Genomic DNA, 17,986 nt, shown 5'->3' with positions numbered 1-17,986 from the left:
TATATGCATATTCTAGTTTCTGGGCAGGAGTAATAATCAGATTAAATTGGGTACGTTTTTTATCCGGCCGTGAAAATACTGCCCCCTAGCCATAACAGGTTAACTAAAGGGGAAAACTCTAGAAAGTTGAGTGACGTTCAATCTCGTGCTTCTCTGCACGGGCTGATATTTCTTCTGCGTGGCAGTCCCTGGGAAGCTGCGCACAGCTTAGAGGGAACATTGGTTGTGACTCAGCAAGGCTAAGAGAGCTCCAGAAATCCCTGAGGTTGAACCACTTCCTTGAACTGCTCTCCAGCATACCAACCAACCAAATAACCAGCCAGCCAGCAGCCTAATGGTCCCATATCACCTACATGGCACTGGCGGAAATTGAAAATAGAGACAAAAAAAAATACTTGCCCATGAACTCACCTCTTCAGCAGAGTATAAATTATGAAATCCAACGTCATTGAACTTTACATCCTGCAAGCCAAAAAAGGAGAAAAGAGTAAAATATAACATGGAATTCACTGATGTACAGCAGCCACAAGCTGTTAGGGTATTGATGCAGTTTAGAGACAAAATGTTTATGCAGATCGAAAGAGAGAGAAACAGAACGAGAAATACGAGAGACAGACAGACAGAGAAAGGAACAGTGCTGGAGATGTAGCCAACATTGTAATAGCACGGCTGTGTGTGTGTGTGTGTGTGTGTGTGCATTGAGAAAATTAGCATGAATGATTTAGGGTGGAGGATGGGGCCCAAACGAGCAGCTCTCTCATGACTGATGATGTTTGTGTGTTTGAGAGCCATTAGGCAGCTGTTTACAGGCATGACGCTATGCAGGCAGAGGAGGAAGGGAGGGGGGCGGGAGAGAGAGAGTAGCGTGTGTCGTGTGCATAGGTAGGTCTGAGTGTCTCTTGATCATGTGTCTCTGTATGGGAGCCAAAACGTATTACTGTTTACCCAACCCATGGTATGACACTTTGCAATGAGGACTTTGTACCGAGGGACATTCTCTGACTTCCCAGTCAATCAGATCAGTAACATTAGGTGTGTGTGTGTGTGTGTGTGTGTGTGTGTGTGTGGGGGTGTGTGTGTGTGTGTGTGTGTGTGTGTGTGTGTGTGTGTGTGTGTGTGTGTGTGTGTGTGTAAGGTAGCACAACAAGTTCAGTCAGAAACAAATGGAGAGAAATAGTCTCTGTTTCTCTCTATCTCAGTTCTGACTAGATACAAAACAGCCTCAAACCAGCCTCCCACGATAACATGAGTCATATAAAGAATGACCCAGTGCAACAAACAAACAAGTGTCTAGAATGGCTTACTGGGCAGAGACAGACAGACAGGGAAAACACACTGAGGTAGAAAAGGAATAATAGAAACTCAACTATATATGGAGATTTCTCTTGGCCCGTCTACATTTATGCCTCAACAGTGTCCGACTGATCTCTGTGACTTGATATTGTAATGAGGTATATCTGTACTATACCATATCTGTACTAAAAAGCACTATCAGTTTTTTTAAGGGAGTCAAGCAATCTCCACTGATACCACCCATTTCGAATGCATTTTCACCAGGAGAAGCACACCATCAATGACCTACCTACCTACACTACTGGTTTATAGGATTTCACTGCAAAAAGTGGGGCTACAGTACATTACCTTTTTAGAGTTCAATTGGGTCTCTCTTATTTTCTGAGTGAAAATGAGAGCCCGTTAACGCAGAGCGACCTGAGCATGGCAACAAGGACAGGGTTAATAATGACCACTGGTTCCATGTCCATTTAACAACTAGCCTAATGCTGGGAGAGACAAACAGACGAGACAGACTGAGGCTTCCTTGTTTCAGATAAGTGTCTCTCTTCTCGTTGTTTTTCGGGTGCGAGAGGGGGTGAGCAGGCAGTTGGGCGGACAGGGGGCGGGGCGGGGGTTTGTGGTTAGCAGGGGCAGGGAGTTGTGAGGCTAGGTGATACAGACAGAGACAGCCAGCCCCATTTTCATAATCTCTGTTGACAAAACAGAAGAGCAGCGCGGCCCGGCCAGATCATGTTAACTCCAGTAGGAACACAACAGACAGACCTGCAGTCTACAGCCATGCTGACGTTTAGCTCACTGCTCTGACAATGACTGGCTGTAGTCAGGTTGGTGACCTCCACTGTAATTAGCCCATGTTGGGACAAAGTTAGGAAAAATACATAATACATAATGCATTGGGTCGATACTAGAGAATGGTTGATATACAGGACTGACTGAGGCATCATGGGTAGAGGAGTCTTCCTGCTGATCTAAGTCAGTGTGACACGATGCAGCAGAATCTCAGACTCACCTGCAGATCCCCCATTCCTCTTCTCTACCCTCTCCTTTCCATAACCATCCTTCTCTCCTCCCTATCACCCTCCTCTCCTCTAAATAATATCCTTCTCTCCTCCCTATCCCCCTCCTCTCCTCTAAATAATATCCTTCTCTCCTCCCTATCCCCCTCCTCTCCTCTAAATAATATCCTTCTCTCCTCCCTATCCCTATCCCTCTCCTCTCCTCTAAATAATATCCTTCTCTCCTCCCTCTCCTGCCCTGATTTACTCATCTCCTCCCCTCCTCTCTCAATACCACCTCTATACTATAGACATAATCGCACTCAACCCCACCTCTTCCTACACCACCACTATCCCTCTCTTCTCCATAATCATCCATCCCCCGCCTCCCCTCCTCCTGTGTGTGTGTGTGTGTGTGTGTGTGTGTGTGTGTGTGTGTGTGTGTGTGTGTGTGTGTGTGTGGGGGGGGGGGGGGGGGCTGTCACCTGCAGACTAGGGTACAGATAAATGCTTTTTTTCTGTCTCTATAGGAGGCAGAGCAGGGGGAATAATTTGATTTCTCCTGCTGTCTCCCCAGCAGCCTCTTTCTCGCTCACTCTCCACCTTTCCATCTCAGCCTCTCTCCTTTCACTATCTCCACCTTTCTCTCTCTCCACCTTTCTCTATCTCCACTTCTCTCTCTCTCTACCTCTAAATCTGCTCTCCCTCACTCTTCCCTCTTTTTACCCCTCTACATCTCCCACCCCCTGCTTTCTCTTGCTTAAACCTGTACCATTGAAATTCAATATGACAAATCCAAAATGGCTCCCAAAGCAATGGACCTTCGCTCTAAATTACCATGTCTGTTCTAGTTGCTCATTTCTATGGTCTGGCCAGGGGATCAGAAAGAATGTTGTGTTCCAGAACAGATGAGCAAAAAGAAAAAACGTGTTCCACAACAGATGAGCAAAAAGTAAACATTTGAACTCTTGTCTACAACAAACTATAGTCCACCAAAACAGGTAACCTTACCAACAGCCGTGTGATGACGTGACCCACCTTGTGACGAAGCCTAGAGTGGAAGAGACAATTTCTCTCTTGCAGATAATGGTCCTGGACTGGTCTACTGGTATTCTACCCTGGAGTATATAGAACACACAAACACACACACACACACACACACACACACACACACACACACACACACACACACACACACACACACACACACACACACACACACACACACACACACACACACACACACACACACACACACACACACACACACACACGAGAGAGATAATAAGCACTTCTGCTGGACATTGCATATTTGTTATGTTCATATTGGTGAATAACAGGGCTTGGTATTAATCAAGTTGTTAATGACAGCCCAAGAAACAGCATTAACATGAGGAGCAGACGACATGAGGGAGGCAGTCTGGGTCTGGGTCTGAGAACAGGGACATTTCACTGTGTGCTTTCAGTTAGTGAACGTGCACACACAACATCCTTATTCCGAAAAAGGATGTTGTGATATGAGTTGGAAGGAAGTCCAGAAGTATTAGAGCGAGACTATGACATGGTGACTAGACCAGCCACGCGTATGTCCGCGTGTGCATGTTCATTTTGTCCATCCACACCAGACGTGATCATGACACGCAGGTTAAAATATCAAATCCAACTGTGAACTAACTTTATTAATTTGGGGACAGGTCGAAACACACGTGAAACTAGGGTTGACCCCATTTTGTCGACTGGTCGATTGCTTGGTCGATAGGCTGATGGTCGACCGGTTGAGCAGTGGCAAATACATATAAAACAATTATGGCACAGGACAGGAGACACCAGTCTGATTCATGACTGTCTGAGTGGACTAATCCATTGCTGAGGCCGCAGGGATGGCAAACCAGTACCATCAGTAGTACATTTACAGTTAATTCCCATCATTTCTAATCTACATTTGGTTGGTTATGGTCATTTCTGTTATTGCATTCAATATATTATTATTCCAGTCATACCGTTGTCATTGTAGGAGTGGACACGTTGTTTGAAGAGCGCACACCCTAGGCTACATTTGGTTTATTTCATTTTGTTTGTAGCGTTCCTGTCAATGTTGAGTAAGGACACACACCTGATAATGCATAGATGTATAGTAGGCTACCTGGCCTGCACACAAATGTAGACCTATAAATACTCCCATTTGGGGATCTGATAGTATTTCTGATTGTCTTAACTCACCATCCCTGTGGAGATTCTCAAAGTCATTTTTTCTTTGTGGAACAGTAAGTAAACAATCGTAAAATCGCCCAACCCTAGAGTGTACATATGTGTGTTTGTGAGCGCATGCCCGTGTGTGTATGTTTGTGAGCTCGTGTCTGTGTTTGTGTGTGTGTGTTTGAGAGCGCGTGCCTGTGTGCCATGCATCATCCAGCCTGACCGTTGGCTGCACCCCGTGATGAGGACCAGATGGGGGCTGTCAGGGGGTCGCTAGTTTGGGTGATGTATGGGCCCTCACAAACCAACAAAGGCCCTCCTTCAGCCGATGTGTTTCCTACTAATTGAGAGGGGAGAAAGATAGAAAAGGAGTGAGAGAAAGAGTGATTGCTTAAACAGAGTGGATTTATGGCATGTCCGTGACAAAGGGGAACTTCCAGTGAGAGTTTAAGGGGCGGGGACAGATAGGCCTTCAGTGGGATCATTAATGCGTTGTTGTGCTCGTATTAGTAAAGCCGTTCAGAACAGCACTAATAATGCTAGTTAACTGCATGTGGTGCTTGTATAAATGTTAGGCCTTGAATATAAGAGCATTGAGAATGAGGTTAAGATGCATTGAGTGTGTGTGTTCAGCTCATAGGCACCGAGGCACGCTCTCGCCGAGGACTTTTCCAGTCCCTCTCTCCTGCCCTCATCTCCTCTTCTTACACTCTCTTAGCTCGTTCTACTTCTCAATTGCACCTTGCAGAAAAGAGTGCCTTTGATTTAACTATAAAACAGACTGTGCGTGTGTATGTGCATGAAGCCACTGCAGCAGCATTTAACCAGACAAATCACATAATTATTCACATCATCTCACCTTGGTCTTGTTAAACAAATACCATTAAAGTCCAAAGCGATTTTAAGACAGATAAATGATTGTTCCCATCAATAATTACAGTCTTTCCAGTGGGTCTGCCTGTCATCCACGTCTGGCCTCAACAACACAGCCCAAGGCTCAGCTAAAGAATGGAGAGAATGTGGAAGAGGAGGGAAGGAGGAGAGAGAGATGACTTGGATCATTTACGTTTGTCTATCCCATGTGTAACTCTGTGTTGTTGTATGTGTCACTAGCTTATATTGAATGCAATAACAGTGTTCTCAACTAGCCTACCTGGTTAAAAAGGTGAAATAAAACATTTATAAAAATATCTCAGACTGGGACTGAGGGGAAATCTGGAGAGTCAATTGGAGAGTGAGACAGTAAGTGCCAGGCAGGCAGGCTACAGATGCAACAGGAAAGCATAGTCTGTCTGTCTGTCTGTCTGTCTGTCTGTCTGTCTGTCTGTCTGTCTGTCTGTCTGTCTGTCTGTCTGTCTGTCTGTCTGTCTGTCTGTCTGTCTGTCTGTCTGTCTGTCTGTCTGTCTGTCTGTCTGTCTGTCTGTCTGTCCCTGGAAAGGAGCCAGTGTTAGAATGGGAAGATCAGTCTCAGTCAATGGAAGTCTATGTGCTGTTGACACCTGGGAGTCTTTCTGCAGTGCGTATGCAGAGCGAAAGGTGAAGCATGTGGCATGATGTCGCATAACGGCAGGCAGGCAGCAGACACACCCTCATTCAAAACACATTCATACCATAACAGCCACTCAGGTCAATGCAACTGTAGCTTTAGGGCAGAGCACATTTGTGTAGCGAGCAAACTACATAGGAAGAGGGGGCAATGATACTCTAGCACATACAGTAACAATCTCACCCATTCTGTCTCTCTGCTAACTCACTGTTTGTTTATTTTTCTCATTTGCCTTCTACCTCTTTCACTGAGCATTTCTTCCCTGTTCCCCTGTCCATCCCTCCCTTCCTGCATTCATCTCTTTCTTCTCTCCTTCTCGCCATCTCATTTCTGTCCTTTATAGTGGAACTATGTATTTTTCTCTTTTTGTCGGCCTTTCTGTGTTCTCTCTGTGTTCTGGCCCAGAATAAGGGAGACAGTGTCTGCATCAGCCAGCACACACAAACAGCCCAGTAAGGCCCACATACAGCTACTGTGTGTGTGTGTGTGTGTGTGTGTGTGTGTGTGTGTGTGTGTGTGTGTGTGTGTGCGTGCGTGCGTGTGTGTGTGTGTGTGTGTGTGTGTGTGTGTGTGTGTGTGTGTGTGTGTGTGCGTGCGTGCGTGCGTGCGTGTGTGTGCGTGAGAACTCTGGGTGACTCTGCTTTAGCTGAGCACCAGTTCCCTCCAACTGAACCGGCACTTACACACTAGCAGAATAGGAACCAAGCCACATCTTGGCACCTCGCCTCCCCTTAACAAATCCCACCACAGAGGCTAATAAAAAATAAAAAATGTCCACAGCCCAGCTCAGCTCCACAAAAGCATTCTTAAAATCAATGCTCTCCCCCGTTCATAAAAACGGACCACTGACTCTCAATTCACCACACGAGACGTGGGTGACCATCTCCATGGTACTGTGCCCCTAATTCTGGCCAATCAGAAAGGGAGTAGCAACATTTGGCGAGACAGTTAGTGCCTTCATTGGATGCTTTTCTTGAGTAGTCTATTCAGTGTGAACACATGAACACTGCAGAGAGCAAAGATTTGATTCTGACTAACTCCATGTTTAGAACAAACACTATTACCAGAATATCCACTCCTATGAGAAAGAGCAGGGGGAGATAAAAGGGACTCAAAACTGGTCCCAGATCTGTATGTGCCTTAGTCAACTTCTCTGACCGTCATTGCTATGCCATAAGATCTGATCTAGGACCTGGTTAAAATAACTCCTCTCTCCCAGGCGGTCCTGAGAACAGAAATAACGCTGCTAGCAGGCGGCAACCCAGGGTGTCTATTGTGGCTGCCATCAACCATCCATTTACACTGCATTCGGAAAGTATTCAGACCCCTTGACTTTTTCCAAATGTTGATACTTTACAGCCTTATTCTAAAACAGATTAAATTGTTTATTCCCTCTTCAATCCACACACAATACCCCATAATGACAAAGCAGAAACAGGTCTTTACATTTTTTTGCTAATTTATTACAAATAAAAAACCTTTACATAAGTATTCAGACCCTTTACTCAGTACTTTGTTGAAGCACCTTTGGCAGCAATTACAGCCTAGAGTCTTCTTGGGTATGATGCTACAAGCTTGGCAGACATGTATTTGGGGAGTTTCTCCCATTCTTCTCTGCAGATCCTCTCAAGCTCTGTCAGGTTGGATGGGGAGTGTCACTGCACAGCTATTTTCAGGTCTCTCCAGAGATGTTCGATTGGGTTCAAGTCCGGGCTCTGGCTGGGCCACTCAAGGACATTCAGAGACTTGTCCCAAAGCCACTCCTGTGTTGTCTTGGCTGTGTGCTTAGGGTCGTTGTCCTGTTGGAAGGAGAACCTTTGCCCCAGTCTGAGGTCCTGAGCACTCTGGAGCAGGTTTTCATCAAGGATCTCTCTGTACTTTGCTCCATTCAGCTTTCCCTCGATCCTGTCTTGTCTCCCAGGCCCTGGTGCTGAAAAACATCCCTATAGCATGATTCTGCCACCACCATGCTTCACCATAGGGATGGTGCCAGGTGTCCTCCAGGCGTGAAGCTTGGCATTCAGGCCAAAGAGTTCAATCTTGGTTTCAGAGTCCTTTAGGTTCCATTTGGCAAACTCCAAGCAGGCTGTCATGTACCTTTTACTGAGGAGTGGCTTCCGTCTGGCCACTCTACCATAAAGGCCTGATTTGTGGCATGTTACCGAGATGGTTGTCCTTTTAGAAGGTACTTCCATCTCCACAGACGAACTCCATCGAGTTCTTGGTCACCTCCCTGACCACGGCCCTTCTCCACCGATTGCTCAGTTTGGCCTGGCGGCCAGCTCTAGGACAAATCTTGGTGGTATTGTGTGTAGATTGATGAGGAAAAAAAGTGAATAAATCCATTTTAGAATAAGGCTGTAACATAACAAAAATTCTGAATGCATTGTACAGTCGTGGCCAAAAGTATTGAGAATGACAAGACCTCAAGACATCCACAAGACCTCTGCAATCCGCCCTGGCATGCTGTCAATTAACTTCTGGGCCACATCCTGACTGATGGCAGCCCATTCTTGCATAATCAAGGCAGCAAACTTTGTGAAAATACATTTTTGTGTCATTCTCAAAACTTTTGGCCACGACTGTACATATACAAAAAAATAAAAAATAGGCCTATGCATGAGTCATCCCTTCCAAGAACCTACAGTACCTACCGCAACTCCAACAGCCCTAACCTAACTCAACAGTCAAGTTATTTATATACAGTGGGGTCCAGAATTATTAAAGCCACCATTAGTGAGTTCTATTTTCCTGTTATCTGACCATATCACTGCCTGGAGTTTGCTAAACGGCAACAGCATCATGAACCTTTTTTAAATTTTTTGTCCCCAATTTCTTGGTATCCAATTGGTAGTTACAGTCTTGTCTCATCGCTGCAACTACCATATGGACTCGGGAGAGGCGAAGGTCGAGAGCCGTGCTTCCTCCGGAACACAACTCAACCAAGCCGCACTGCTTCTTGACAGAATGCCCACTTAACCCGGAAGCCAGCCGCACCAATGTGTCGGAGGAAACATTATACACCTGGCGACCATGTCAGCGTGCACTGTGCCCGGCCCACCACAGGAGTCGCTAGTGCACGATGGGACAAGGACATCCCTGCCGGCCAAATTCTCCCCTAACCTGGATAACACTGGGCCAATTGTGTGCCCCCCCATGGGTCTCCTGGTCGCAGCCGGCTGCGACAGAGCCTGGACTCGAACCCAGAATCTCTAGTAGCACAGCTAGCACTGCGATGCAGTGTCTTAGACCACTGCGCCACTCAGGAGGCCCCATGGCATCATGAACTTGACCAAGTAACAGGACATTTTTGACAAAAACCTGGTTGCCTAAAACTTGGCCGCAAGTGAATCTTCCAGCAAGACAATAACCCCAAACACATATCAAAATCCACAAAGAAATGGTTAATTGACCACAGAATCAAAATTTCACAATGGCCATCTCAGTCTCCGGACTTGAACCCCATTGAAAACATGTGGTTTGAATTGAAGAGGGCAGTCCATAAGCGCAGATGAAGGTTATCAAGGAACTGGAAAGATCCTGTATGGAGAAAGATACCTCCCAATGTGTTCTCCAATCTAATAAAACATTTTGTCGTTAACCTTGCAAGCGGAGGGTGATGGAGTATTGAAAACTTTTTGAGATTTTTTTTGTATTACTTGTTAAATAAAATCTCTTTCTCTGAGCAATTGAATTAATATTTTTGTAAGTCGCTCTGGATAAGAGCGTCTGCTAAATGACTAAAATGTAAATGTAAAATGTAATATAAAATAATATAATATTTTCATTTTTTGAGCATACAATATAGATCAGTATTTGCATTATTTATTGCAGTCTTTTTTGCTCATCTTTATCAAGAGATCCAATCATTTTGGACCCCACTGTATATACAGAGAAGACTCCAAGTGTATCTATCAGTCCTAAGTAGTGAAACAGTTTGGTGGTAGAAACTCTTCTGCAGAACTAGAATAGTTTTGTAGTCAGATATTACTGTTGTCATCCTACACGCAAAAGCAAAAGGTCTATCCACAACAGGATAAGTAAGTCATTGAGCTTATCTACAATCCGACTGGCTAGTTTACTAGCCACCTTGGCTTCCCTATAATGGGGCAACTGGAGTTCAACGGTCACAAGAGTTGCTGAAGCCACTAAGTGCGGTCCAAAGTAATCCAGTGTGTAGAGTAGTGCAACAATAGAACTGCACTGAGCCAAACCTGAGGCTAGCCATGTGCTGAGCATTTGAATGTGCACAGTGCTGCTAGTGTCAACACCTGCACAGTTACAGACTGAGGAAGGGGTGGTGGAGGGGAGAGAGAGAGAGAGATTAACTGTTGTAGGAAGGGACACATTCCAGTGTGTAATTCGGGACTGTCTGGCTGTAAAGTTGCTCAGGAGCCACAAGCAGAGCAGAGATAAGATAAGGAGGGCAAAAACACACGTCCTCAGCTGTCACCTTCAGCTGAACCCTGAAGAACAACAACTGAGAGAGTGACGAGACACGTGTGGAGCTTGTGTGTTTGTGTGATATAACACACATCACCTCTATCACCTAGGTGAGGCTTGAGGTAAGAGCCAGACACTTCTATATCATAAACGAAAAAGAAAGGGTTATCAAAAAACCAAGTTGAACTTCATGAGTCATGTATACATAATCCTTCCGTACACAATGTCTAAGTGTATTGTGTAGCAAGCGTACAGTAAATCCGTGTAAAGATATGACCAGGCAACAGTGTTACACATAGCTTTCCTTTTGCTTGCACACTGAGGGAAGGATGGGAGAGGGTAGTAAGAAAGAGAGAGTGGGAGACAGAGAGTGATTGAACGCTGTAATTTAGGGAGTAAGTTAACGATTCGCAAATGGAGAAAAAAAGGATAATGATATTCCTCCCCGGGAAAATTACCCAGTGTCCAAACATTCTGGTGGGCCTATTTATAATATAATTAAGCATATGCAGGCGGGCGGCTGTTTTATAGCTCCATGGGTGGTGTGTGTGTGCGCGTGTGTACACAGAAGGCTACTCAGACCTCATTACAGTAATAGGTCAATCAATAAACCACACCCACCCCCATAACCCTGCCCTGATGGTCACTCTGCTGCCATGGCAACAGAAGAGAGACACGTCAGAAAGCATCAGAGCGATAGGAACTCTCTCTCTCTCCCTCCCCCTCCCTCTCTCCCTCCCTCCCTCCCCCTCTCACCCCCACCCGCTCCCTCTCTCTCCCTCCCACCCCCTCCCTCCCTCTCTCACCCCTGCCCCCTCCTTCCCCCTCTCACCCCCGCCCTTCCCCTCTCTCTGTGTATTGCCTTTCTCTCCTATCTTCCACCTAACAGCTAAACCAAACCAAAGTCACAAACTTTAAGATATCAGAAATCTGCTTTCCAAAATGACACCATTACCCTACATTCCATTTACACCTGAGTGAGACGTTAGAGAGAGCATCAGACAGTGTTGTGTAACATTGTTATTTCAATAGCTAAGCATAGTTGTGTCACTGATGAAATCACTTAGGATTTGCCACGATCCAAAGTTTCTACGAATTTGGGTTATTTAAAGAGCAGTGAGCTACACTACATCTTTCTAAAGGGATTAACAGAGTATCCTAACCTGCCTCCTACAGCCTAGCATTATCAAGTGATTAACTTTGACAACAGGACAAACACTGAAAGGTTGATATGCTACTACTGAATGTGATCTGAAATGAGGATCCATAGTGAATGTGAAACTGTTCTCCCTTTATCCTAACCTGCAGCCTAACACACATTCATCATACATAGGTGGTTAACTTTCCTTAGATTAGAGAATTGAAATGTGAGATGACGAAAACGGATACGGATACGGTTACTATCCAAATACAATAATAAGGCTCCTGATCTGTCAGTGAGATATCATGATATGTCCTGATTATAACCACAGTCAGTTAAATGTTCACTAAGGTCCCAAAAAAGTTGGAACTCACAGTAAAGTCCAGAGAATGAAAATGAGAGAGAAAGCAAGATAGAAGGGTGGAACAGTAAGAGAGAGAAAGAGAACCAGAGAGAGCGAAAAGAACAGAGGAACAGAAAGACAGAAAAAAAGGGCTTCAGGTTGGGTGAACCACTCTATTTTCATATCTGACGAACATTGAGCGTATCCAATCAGCATACAGAACTCTGAGCCATCTGTTCAGACAAACAGAGACACTGTGTCCACCAGTATAACCACCAGTCAATATAAACTCCACCAGTCAATATAAACTCAGTAAAAAAAGAAACGGCCCTTTTTCAGGACCCTGTCTTTCAAAGATAATTCGTAAAAATCCAAGTAACTTCACTGAATAACTTCATTGTAAAGGGTTTAACCTGTTAGGGCTAGGGGGCAGTATTGACACGGCTGGATAAAAAACGTACCCGATTTAATCTGGTTACTACTCCTGCCCAGAAACTAGAATATGCATATAATTATTGGCTTTGGATAGAAAACACCCTAAAGTTTCTAAAACTGTTTGAATGGTGTCTGTGAGTATAACAGAACTCATATGGCAGGCCAAAACCTGAGAAGATTCCATGCAGGAAGTGGCCTGTCTGACAATTTCTTCCCCTTCTTGATTATCTCTATCCATTACAAAGGATCTCTGCTGTTACGTGACACTTCCTACGGCTCCCATGGGCTCTCAGAAGGCGGCAAAAAGCTGAATCGTGGCTTTGCAGGCTCTGGCTGAAAAAAAGTAGCGCGTTTGGGTAGTGGCTGGTTACAGTACTGTGAGACTCAGGCACGTGCCCACGTCGACCGAATGCTTTGTTTTCTTTCCTCTGTTTACCTAAACGCAGATTCCCGGTCGGAATATTATCGCTTTTTTACGAGAAAAATTGCATAAAAATGGATTTTAAACAGCGGTTGACATGCTTCGAAGTACGGTAATGGAATATTTAGATTTTTTTTGTCACGAATTGCGCCATGCTCGTGACCCTTATTTACACTTCGGATAGTGTCTTGAACGCACAAACAAAACGCCGCTATTTGGATATAACGATGGATTATTTTGGACCAAACCAACATTTGTTATTGAAGTAGCAGTCCTGGGAGTGCATTCTGACGAAGAACATCAAAGGTAATCAAACTTTTGTAATAGTAAATCGGAGTTTGGTCAGGGCTAAACTTGGTGGGTGTCTAAATGGCTAGCCGTGATGGCTGGGCTATCTACTCAGAATATTGCAAAATGTGCTTTCACCGAAAAGCTATTTTAAAATCGGACACCTCGATTGCACAAAGGAGTTCTGTATCTCATAATTCTTAAAATAATTGTTATGTTTTTTGTGAACGTTTATCGTGAGTAATTTAGTAAATTCACCGGAGGTTTGCGGGGGGTATGCTAGTTCTGAACGTCACATGCTAATGTAAAAAGCTGGTTTTTGATATAAATATGAACTTGATTGAACAAAACATGCATGTATTGTATAACATAATGTCCTAGGTGTGTCATCTGATGAAGATCATCAAAGGTTAGTGCTGCATTTAGCTGTCTTCTGTGTTTTTGTGACATTATATGCTAGCTTGAAAAATGGGTGTCTGATTATTTCTGGCTGGGTACTCTGCTGACATAATCTAATGTTTTGCTTTCGTTGTAAAGCCTTTTTGAAATCGGACAGTGTGGTTAGATTAACGAGAGTCTTGTCTTTAAAATGGTGTAAAATAGTCATATGTTTGAGAAATTGAAGTAATAGCATTTCTAAGGTATTTGAAAATCGCGCCACGGGATTACACTGGCTGTTGCGTAGGTGGGATGATTTTGTCCCGCCTAGCCCAGAGAGGTTAAACACTGTTTTCCATGCTTGTTCAATGAACCATAAACAATTAATGAACATGCACCTGTGGAATGGTCGTTAAGACACTAACAGCTTACAGACGGTAGGCAATTAAGGTCACAGTTATGAAAAGGGAGATAGGACGGACAGCTGATCGTCCTCGCAGTGGCAGACCACGTGTAACAACACCTGCACAGGATCGGTACATCCAAACATCACACCTGCGGGACAGGTACAGGATGGCAACAACAACTGCCCGAGTTACACCAGGAACGCACAATCCCTCCATCAGTGCTCAGACTGTCTGCAATAGGCTGAGAGAGGATGGACTGAGGGCCTGTAGGCCTGTTGTAAAGCAGGTCCTCACCAGACATCACTGGCAACAAGGTCGCCTATGGGCACAAACCCACGGTCACTGGACCAGACAGGACTGGCAAAAAGTGCTCTCACTGATGAGTCACGGTTTTGTTTCACCAGGGGTGATGTTCGGATTCGTGTTTATCATCAAAGGAATGAGCGTTACACCGAGGCCTGTACTCTGGAGCGGGATCGATTTGGAGGTGGAGGGTCCGTCATGGTCTGGGGTGGTGTGTCACAGCATCATCGGACTGAGCTTGTTGTCATTGCAGGCAATCTCAACGCTGTGCGTTACAGGGAAGACATCCTCCTCCCTCATGTGGTACCCTTCCTGCAGGCTCATCCTGACATGACCCTCCAGCATGACAATGCCACCAGCCATTCTGCTCGTTCTGTGAGTGATTTCCTGCAAGACAGGAATGTCAGTGTTCTGCCATGGCCAGCGAAGAGCCCGGATCTCAATCCCATTGAGCACGTCTAGGACCTGTTGGATCGGAGGGTGAGGGCTAGGGCCATTCGCCCCAGAAATGTCCGGGAACTTGCAGGTGCCTTGGTGGAAGAGTAGGGTAACATCTCACAGCAAGAACGGGCAAATCTGGTGCAGTCCATGAGGAGATGCACTGCAGTACTTAATGCAGCTGGTGGCCACACCAGATACTGACTGTTACTGTTACTTTTTATTTTGACCCCCACTTTGTTCAGGGACATGTATGCACTCACTACTTCCATTTCTGTTAGTCACATGTCTGTGGAACTTGTTCAGTTTATGTCTCAGTTGTTGAATCTTGTTATGTTCATACAAATATTTACACATGTTAAGTTTGCTGAAAATAAACACAGTTGACAGGACATAATATTTTTTGCTGAGTTCAGCTTACACTGCATTTTTACATTTTAGTCATTTAGCAGATGCTCTTATCCAGAGCGACTTAAAGTAGTGAGTGCATACATTTTCGTACTTGTCTCGCGTGGGAATCAAACCCACAACTTGGGCATTGTAAGGGCCATGCTCTACCAACTGAGCCACACGGAACCTGCAATACAGCACTCATATGACATAGGTTCTTAGGAACACATACTGTCCAGTCAACTCCTGGTAAGTGCACATTAGCACATTAGTACAAACTTTCCGTCCAACAGCTTAAATTGCTCCTGATAACTGTATTGTCCAGTTAGGTGGTGCACACTGACAACAGACCTACACTACGTTTGGGAACTAGTAATAGTACAATCCTAGAACTTCCTCCAGGTCCAATGCTGAATGCATGACCAGAGACATGGAGGTAATTGTATGCAATCCACAACCAGAGTTGCTCAGAAGCCAGAGTACGTAAACTGGCTCACAATAACCATCACCAAGGACTTAGAGAGAGCACATTCCCTCCCTCATCTGCCAGGCCAGGGAGCAGATTCACCTTTACTAAAACATAAACATCCTCCCTATTTTTTACACCGTCAAAAAACTGCAAAGCACAGTCAAATAAAATGGAGAGAGAGTGGAGGGAGGAAGGAAGGGAGATAAACAAGATAGAGTCAAGACAGAGAGAGGAAAAAGAGAGGGAGCTAGAGGAGGGTGTACATTGCAGATTCAGCTATCTACGGAGGTAGGGCAGAAAGCCTTCAACAGCCTGACACACACACACACACACACACACACACACACACACACACACACACACACACACACACACACACACACACACACACACACACACACACACACACACACACACACACACACAGTCAGCCGCACGCACACAACAAACACTTTTTTCCTGGAGGAGCATCCAAATCACATTAGCTTCCTGTCTGCCATCCATCATTACCACAGACAAAAGCACACGCTGCTGGAGAGCCACACAAACTGCATAGCAACCCGCAAAACCACACTTAAGCGTGTACACACAGGCACACACACACTGTTGGAAAATCAATAGCCTATACATCAATACACACAGACACATAACACACATCAAGAGAAAAGAACACACACTAACCTGTATTTAAAACATACAAATAGCCAACATCTACCCTACCTGCATGCATTTGACTTTTCCCCAGCTCTACCTTCTCAGCAGACACACATTAGCATCAGAGAAAATTGTGCAGTCAATTCCATGACTGCACAATGGAAAGAAAAATATAATCTTGGCTTTAAATATTTAAACCGGGCCGAGCTAAGCAAGGGGAGAGAGACATCTTGAGAAATCTTTTTTTCTGTCGGTATTAATCTCCTTTCCCATTAGAGGGGGGATGGGGCCCTTATCTAACAGGCTGTGTGTGTGTGTTTGTGTGCATGTGCAATATATGTTTGTGGGGGTGAGCCTTATCTCATGGGGGACACGTGAGTGTGCACGCATGTCGGTGGTGGGGGTGCTGCTTACCTAATGGGATGTGTGTGCATGTGTGTGTGTGTGTGTATGCGTGTGTGTATACCTGTGTGTGTGTGTGCATTTGCTCCTTATCTAATGGGCTGTGAGGTAATTGGCTGGGAGAGGGGGAGCTGTAGAGAGGTGGAGGAGAGGAAAACAATCTGGCAAGAGAGAGAGAAGAGTAAGAGTGTGAGAGCTTTATACGTTCTGACCATATGGTGCCATTGTGCTGAGGGAATGGGAAGAGAAAATATCTCTCTGTCTGTGTCTGTGTGTGAATCCCAAACCCCCCCCTCGCCCCTACCAACTTCATCGGTGGTCACGTGTTGCTGACGAAACTCGGAGAGTGACTTCCAGAGAATGGCGAGGGGATCAATAAACCCATCAACTTCGGGACAGACTTGTGACTTGAATGATGCAATTCATGTACCACTTTTAAATAATAAAACAAGCATGAAATTCTAATGAACAAATCCCCCCTGTCATTTTTACAAGATATAAACCTCAGTAACAGTTAAACATTTCATTTGGGAGCTATTTCATCTTTTACATGTGTCAAGCCTCGAAATATGACAAACAAAAGCACGTGACATATAATTAGTCACGCCTCTCCATTCTTTTGTGTGAAATTGCACAAACTCAAAAATAATGCAGTGCCTTATGGGATTCCACTTTGCTCTGAAGCCGGCAGTGTTGCTGGCTCGGGTCGAAGTGGTTATTGGGGGAGGTCTAATTAGCCACTACAACCTCCATAATTTTCACTCACTCAGCTTTGGGACACTTGTGCATATGGCCGAGGTGTGTGTGAACGTGCAAATGGAGGTTGATTTGGGATTCAGCCTCTCTCTCATTCTCTCCCTCCGTCTCTCCGTTCTGCATCCCTTTTTGTTTCACTCTCCCTCTGTTTAACTCGACATTCCCCTCTTCCCAACAGGATTCTTTTTTCCATTCGTCTCGCTCTTTCTCTTCATATTTTCCCCTCACCATCGTTTCCCCTCTCCTCCCATTCCTCTCGCTTCCTTTGTAGATACTACCTCCTCACCTGTAACCGTTTCCTCCTTTGGGCTAAACCAAAACCCTTCCAAATCCATCTTGTGCCCCCTCCATCCTCTCTTCATCCCCCCTCCGCCTCTTCTTCTACCTGGTCTCCCTCCAGTTTCGATCATCCCCTTGTCCCACCTGTACCATGCTGAATAGTGAACATCACCACAATCCTCAGCTCATACCACTGCTTCATCCAAACCAAAACGGATTACTTCAATCACCTGATAAACATGTCAACGTGCCATCCTCCCTGTGCGAAGAGCAGCAGACAGTTAAAGCCCTCTGCCTTACACATGGAATCAAAGCAGCCAGTGAGAGAGGGGGAGGGAGAGGGCTGCTCTTCTAGTTAGCTCATGAAATCTTGTTAAATCGGCCAACTCGAGACCCCCTCAAACCG

General features: G+C 45.1%; 1 protein-coding gene across 4 annotated transcripts in view; it reads right to left on the bottom strand.

Moving 5' to 3' along the window:
• The window catches only part of LOC106566728 (nuclear receptor coactivator 3), a 110,876-nt gene that overhangs the window by 37,517 nt on the left and 55,373 nt on the right, over positions 1-17,986 (bottom strand). For 3 of the 4 annotated variants that reach the window (XM_082959915.1, XM_014135048.3, XM_082959917.1), the window contains 2 exons: positions 3,330-3,409; positions 412-462 (listed from right to left, as the gene is read on the bottom strand). The gene's annotated coding sequence lies outside the window, so the exon portion shown is untranslated. Of the gene's footprint in view, positions 1-411; positions 463-3,302; positions 3,410-17,986 lie in introns of all 4 variants that reach the window. The other variant, XM_082959918.1, reaches the window with a different exon arrangement.

Source organism: Salmo salar, chromosome 13 (assembly GCF_965601325.2).
Source record: "Salmo salar chromosome 13, fSalSal1, whole genome shotgun sequence".
Taxonomy (NCBI): domain Eukaryota; kingdom Metazoa; phylum Chordata; class Actinopteri; order Salmoniformes; family Salmonidae; genus Salmo; species Salmo salar.
The sequence above is the reverse complement of the archived record's forward strand: the minus strand, read 5'-3'. Positions and strand labels throughout refer to the sequence as shown.